The sequence below is a fragment of the Salvelinus fontinalis genome, chromosome 2 (genome assembly GCF_029448725.1).
Source record: "Salvelinus fontinalis isolate EN_2023a chromosome 2, ASM2944872v1, whole genome shotgun sequence".
In the NCBI taxonomy this organism is placed as follows: Eukaryota; Metazoa; Chordata; class Actinopteri; order Salmoniformes; family Salmonidae; genus Salvelinus; species Salvelinus fontinalis.
This window is the reverse complement of record NC_074666.1, coordinates 72,416,243-72,423,373: the sequence shown is the minus strand read 5'-3', so window position 1 is coordinate 72,423,373 and position 7,131 is coordinate 72,416,243. Positions and strand designations below refer to the sequence as shown.

The following is a 7,131-nucleotide window of genomic DNA, read 5'->3' as shown; positions in this document are numbered from 1 at the left end:
GCTAAGGTGCACCCGTGACCAGCTCGGAAACCAGATTGCACAGCGGAGGTACGGTGGGATTCGAAATGGTCAGTGATCTGTTTATTAACTTGGCTTTCAAAGACTTTAGATGGGTGTCTAGAGTGTCACCCCCTTTGAAGAGGGGGATGACCGCGGCAGCTTTCCAATCTTTAGGTATCTCGGACGAAATGAAAGAGAGGTTGAACAGACTGGTAATAGAGGTTGCAACAATGGCGGCGGATAATTTTAGAAAGAGAGGGTCCAGATTGTCTAGCCCAGCTGATTTGTACGGGTCCAGGTTTTGCAGCTCTTTCAGAACATCTGCGATCTGGATTTGGGTGAAGGAGAAGCTGGGGAGGCTCGGGCAAGTAGCTGCGAGGGGTGCGGAGCTGTTGGCCGGGGTTGGGGTAGCCAGGAGGAAAGCATGGCCAGCCAAAGAGAAATGCTTATTGAAATTTTCGATTATCATGGATTTATCGGTGGTGACCGTGTCGCCTAGCCTCAGTGCAGTGGGCAGCTGAGAGGAGGTGCTCTTGTTCTCCATGGACTTTACAGTCCCAAAACTTGTGTAAATGAAGAAAGGTAGTTCGACATGACAAGAGAGCAGCAGCGAGTTCGTATCATCACAAATACCAGGTGAAAATAACATTCTAAAAGGTTGTATTTTCTTACAGAGAGCAAATGAGGGGGTTATTAGTTCAATACACCTCAGACACCCTCAGCCACATTCACACAGTGAAGGAATTCTCTGACGGGCTTTCCAAATGGGCACTTCACAGAGAGAGACAGAAGCAAAAATTATGAAAGACATCAAGAAGGAGGCCGACAGAATCAACCCGAAGTTCGACCATGTCACCAAATATAAGGTCAATGTGTTTGGGGAGTTCATATGGAGCAGCCTGAGCCAGGTGACTGCAGACAGTAAGATTGAAGAGCAGGAGAATGACCTGGGGCCTGTAATGAAGGATACTGGGGGGATGGAGAAACTGGACTATTTCGTAGATACTGTGTAGTGTCTGGCAGTCACCTGTCTGTGTTTGAGGAGAACAGGTTCCTCTGTCTGCCTCAGGGGACGGGCCATGCCAGTGTTCAGGCTGTGATCATTGCTGCCAGAATGACCTGCCCTCTCCTCATCTATTTTAAGAGTGATGCTAAGCCCTTTATAACCAGCCTCCTCAATGTAGAAGTACTGGCCTTCTAGGTGAACAGTTGCATACAGATCAGCCAGGAACTTTGTGACAGGCTAGAGGAAAGGTAAGTGGAATGCCCATCACAATCCACCACTGTAGCTTGCCTAGTAGGCTATAGAGTGGTGAGGAGGAGGAGTCTACCGTGTCCGGAAACAACTTCTCTATTCATTTTCTGGATTTAGGCTAATTCAAAACATCGTTTTAAGCTTTATTTGACTATTTACTAGTCCAACTGATTTTCGGGATTGTATATTGATTCGCTCTCCTTAAATATTTGTCATCTGATGTATTCGTTTCAGTCTCTGAATTGTTTAACAAAACTTTTCACCACCAGCTCCTGATATCAGGGCATATTTACCACAATCTGTGTCCTGAAATAGCCTAGTGTGCATGTGCGGCCAGCTATATCCTGTCCCAAGCCTGTTGTCCCCGTTTTTCCCTGGCTAAATTAGCTGGTTAGCTCAACTATGCTAGTTTTCGTTCTCATTGCCAAACTTCATAAATACTGCACCCTCAACTTCAAAAGTCCTTTGCTACAATCGTGTAACTAAGAAATTCAAGAAAATTGAAAATTATTTGTTTTGTTGAATAGCCATGACTGGTTTGAGCTATCTGTCGTGTCATAAGACAACGTTGACGATGGATATCATTGCTACTTAACGCAGATCCAAGTTCTGTTTTGAGATCCAACAGCATCATTGGCATAGAGTTAGCTGGACGTTTCTGACTGGTCTTGGAACTTTGACAACAGGCAGCCTCTCCCCGCTTGGCTTGATGGGATATGTAGTGATTTTGCCAACACAGCCAGATATGTACACATAGTCTTCTACCTTTAACCTTTTTTTAAACTGACTATCTTATTTGTTGATTTAAATCATGCTTTATTAATATAATAAGTAATCGAGGAATGTCACAACTTAATTGACACAAAAAAACTGGAAAAAATAGCAACTGGCTACAATGAATGTCAATTACTTCCTGAAACGAAGGGTCCGCAGAGCTCCTCCTCACCACTCAATTAGTATTAAAGTAGTACTTTCAATGTTCTTCAGTGTCATTATACATACATTTGAAAAAAGATGCTATGACAGCCTGAAAGTAAATTTGAGTAAGATCTCCAAATTACAATAAACAATTGTATTTGTTTATTTAAAATGCCTGTAAAAAAAACTTGGTCCTACCTAGTATTTACACACAATACAGTATATTCTCTTGAATACTCTTTCTTTGGGCTAACAGGGCTGGTGTCATTCCATGGATAGAGTGCCTTTTGGGTAGTGTAGTTTTGCCAAAAATGACTATATATATTTCACCTAATTTTAACCTTCTGTCATTAAGATCAACTTTACAATCAATGTTTGTCTGTGTTGATGTGTTATGCTCGTCGACACGCTCAGTTTTCCACTGCAAAATGGACAAAAAGAGTAGAATCCACTCAGATGCTTTTACACTATGATTTGACTATTAGATGTTCAATGTTTTTTTAGATATATTTTTTTAAGGAATAGTTTTACTATATTAAAACGAGAGTTCAGTTCACATTACAGGGTTGACCTTAGCCTGAAAACCCAAAGTTGAATTTAATTGAATTCTACATCGGGCAAAAATTAGCATTTGACCTCTACAAGCCAGCATGTTGAATACAATTATATTTTAACTTACTTTACTGGTTATCCGTGCAGTTGGTCCATTTGCAGGTAGGAATGTGAGACAATATATCCACAGGAAAGTATAATTAAATCAACTTTTCAAAGCGCTGGTAGTGCATTCAGATTTCTATCACCTGAAGCATGCCACAAGATCAAAATACATGCACGCAACACATGCATACTTGCAGAGCTCGTGCACCTGTTTACATGGTTCTGCGCATGCTTCAGGTGTGATTAATATGTGTCCGGGGATCCCTGCATCTGTGGGAACCAGGGATATTGCTCAATGCAAGCCATTTCGATCTACGGTGTCCACAGATCGATTTAAATGGAGGCACAACAGTGTAGATAAATACAACATTTTAGCTTCACTGTCCGAATACATATGGAGGGAGTGTACTGTATGTATATTTGAGTACAGTAAATAGATGTTGAATCTCTCTCCCCTCTGTTAGGAAGGACCAGCACCTCAGAATGACATTCCTGTTTGGAGGGGCTGCTCAGTGGTTCATTGGTCAGTTCAGCCAGCGCAGGCCCAGGATGGAGCAGTTTCTGACCGATCTGGAGGAGAATGCTGTGTAGCTGGACAGGATGAAGCTGGGGGCTAAGATCTCCAGTGTGGTAGGCAGCTCAGTGGGGGCAGCTGGAGGGATCCTCTCTATCGCAGGCATAGCTCTGTCCCTAGTCACTGCTGGGGTGTCACTGGGTCTCACCATTACAGGAGCCCGCCTGGGGTTCACCAGAAGGGTCAACAGTTTAACCACTGGTATCACAGAGATGAAAGTCAATCGCATCCATGAGAAGAAAGCCAGAGAAGTCTTCCAGAGTTTCATGGAGGATGTGGAGAGTCTCCAGGAGTGTCTGGATGATGTGGCTAGAAAGGAGGCGCTCCTGGGGCAGAGAGGGTTGGATGTCTTAGTTGGAACAGGGAAGGCTATTGGAACTACTGGGGCCATCGGAAAAGGTATCGACTCCATTGTGGACTGTGGCTCTGGTTTGAATGCAGTGAAGGCCTTTACAAATGAAGATCAGATCATCAGCACTGGTAAGTTGGTGTGCCAGGACGGCAAAGCTCTTTCTATCCCCGCCAATGTCTTATTCATTGGCCTGGATGTTGTCTTTATCTGTAAAGACAGAATTAGCCTGGTAAAAGGCAGCAAGAGTGAAAGATCCTAGCTCATCCTTTCACTGTGGCGCACAGAGCTGTACTCCTGGCAGAGGATCCATGACTCGCTGTGTAGAGGTCTATTAATGTTAAAGAAGAGCCAGATAATCATGGAACATCCATTTTACCATCTGGATGAAATGCTGAGAGTAAATAAGTCTGAGCTCTATTCAATCTGTGTCGCTGAAAAGTTACAGATTACGCAATAGAAATGTAAAGAATTTCCAATTGAGTCGGTATATGCAACGTTTACCGTGAATGCAGTCTCCACCATGTTTACATTTCAATCAAGCTGTAACGCTGAACTTCCACAATACGGATTGAATAGAGCCATAGGATGAGTATAACATAGCAGGATGACAAAATTATTTACCAGTCTTTGAGGTCTTTGAAGAGGGGAGTTTGTGCCCCTGCAGAAGCAGTTTTCATCAATAATTCAGTATATTAAAGCTGATCATTTAAAATCAATTATACAATTTAATGTAAAGCAACAATTTAAAAAAAAATATTGATTTACCAGATTGGTCTGTAATTCATTTAGGAAGATAATTAAAACTACGAAATAACACATATGGAATCATGTAATAACCCCAAAAAATGTGTTAAACAAATCAAAATATATTTTAGATTTTAGATTCTTCAAAGTAGCCACCCTTTGCCTTGATGACAGCTTTGCACACCTTTGGCGGTCTCTCAACCAGCTTCACCTGGAATGCTTTTCCAACAGTCTTGAAGAAGTTCCCACATATGCTGAGCACTTGTTGGCTACTTTTCCTTCATTCTGCGGTCCAACTCATCCCAAACCATCTCAATTGTGTTGAGGTCGAGTGATTGTGGAGGCCAGGTCATCTGATGCAGCGTTCCATCACTCTCCTTCATGGTCAAATAGCCCTTACACAGCCTGGAGGTGTGATGGGTCATTGTCCTGTTGAAAAACAAATGATAGTCCCACTAAGCGCAGACCAGATGGGATGGCGTATCACTGCAGAATGCTGTGGTAGCCATGCTGGTTAAGTGTGCCTTGAATTCTAAATAAATAACATACAGTGTCACTAGCAATGCACCCCCCACACCATCACCCCCCCCCCCCCCCCCCCCCCCCCCCACCACCCCATGCTTCACGGTGGGAACCACACACGCAGAGATCATCCGTTCACCTGCTCTGCGTCTCACAAAGACACAGCAGTTGGAACCAAAAATCTCGAATTTGGACTCATCAGATCAAAAGGACAGATTTCTACCGGTCTAATATACATTGCTCATGGTTCTTGGCCCAAGCAAGTCTCTTCTTCTCATTGGTGCCCTTTAGCAGTCGTTTCTTTGCAGCAATTCGACCATGAAAGCCTGATTCGCGCAGTCTCCTCTGAACAGTTGATGTTGAGATGTGTCTGTTACTTGAACTCCGTGAAGCATTTATTTGGCCTGCAATTTCTGAGGCTGGAATCTCAAATGAACTTATCTTCTGCAGCAGAGGTAACTCTGGGTCTTCCTTTCCTGTGGCGGTCCTCATGAGAGCCAGTTTCATAATAGCGCTTGATGGTTTTTGCGACTGCACTTGAAGAAACTTTCAAAGTTGTTAAAATGTTCAGGATTGACTGGCCTTCATGTCTTAAAGTAATGATGGACTGTCATTTATCTTTGCTTATTTGAGCTGTTCTTGCCATAATATGGACTTGGTCTTTTACCAAATAGGGCTATCTTCTGTATACCACCTCTACCTTGTCACAACACAACTGATTGGCTCAAACGCATTAAGAAGGAAAGAAATTCCACAAATTAACTTTTAACAAGGCACACATGTTAATTGAAATACATGAGGTAGTCACCTGGAATGAAGCTGGTTGAGAGAATGCCAAGAGTGTGCAAAGCTGTCATCAAGGCAAAGGGTGGCTATTTTGAAGAATCACAAATATAAAATATATGTTGATTTGTTTAACACTTTTTTGGTTACTACATGATTCCATATGTGTTATTTCATAGTTTTGATGTCTTCACTACTATTCTACAATGTAGAAAATAGTAAAAATAAAGAAAAACCCTGGAAGGAGTAGGTGTGTCCAAACTTTTGCCTTGTACTGTATGTATTTATATAAAAAATAGGGACCACAATGGAAATAAGTCCCCGACTTTATTGTGCAATCCTGATCACTTTAAAAAAATCTTTGTGTATACAGTGGCTGGTGAAAGTATTCACCCCCCTTTGGCATTTTTCCTATTTTGTTGCCTTACAATTTGGAATTAAAAATGATTTTTGGGGGGTTTGTATAATTTTATTTACACAACATGCCTACCACTTTGAAGATGCAAAATATTTTTTTATTGCTAAACAAACAAGAAATAAGACAAAAAAAACTGAAAACTTGAGCCTGTATAACTATTCACCCCCCCCAAAGTCAATACTGTAACGGGTGACGCTCTCGGAGAGAAGGATCTTCAGACCAAAACGCAGGCTCAGGGAAATAAGCCATCTTTATTAAACACGATGATGGCAAAACACGAAACGAAACAAACACTTTCCAAACTACAAAATAACAAAACGACGTTGACGAAACCTGAACATAAACTTACATAACTAGACATAAACTTACGTACAGGAAACAGACGACATCGAAACGAAAACGAAACAAACAAACGCTACAGTCCAGTGTGGTACGAACAAACATACTGACACAGGAGACAATCACCCACAAACAAACAGTGAGAATGCCCTACCTAAATATGACTCTTAATTAGAGGCAAACGCAAACCACCTGCCTCTAATCAAGAGCCATACCAGGCAAACCGAAACCAACATAGAAACAGATAACATAGAATGCCCACCCAACCTAACGTCCTGACCAACTAATCACACAAAAACTAACATAAATAGGTCAGGAACGTGACAAATACTTTGTAGAGCCACCTTTAGCAGCAATTACAGCTGCAAGTCTCTTGGGGTATGTCTCTTTAAGCTTGGCACATCTAGCCACTGGGATTTTTGCCCATTCTTCAAGGCATTGAAGTTGAAGGAGCTCCAGCTCCTTCAACTTGAATGGGTCCCGCTGGTGTATAGCAATCCGTGACAGATCATGTGACACTTAGATTGCACACAGGTGGACTATAATTATTTAACTAATTATGTGACTTC

At 42.1% G+C, this 7,131-nt stretch overlaps 1 pseudogene; it reads left to right on the top strand.

Moving 5' to 3' along the window:
• The first annotated feature begins 681 nt into the window (after nucleotides 1-681).
• On the top strand, nucleotides 682-4,213 carry LOC129867305 (uncharacterized; annotated as a pseudogene).
• Nucleotides 4,214-7,131: the final 2,918 nt, after the last annotated feature.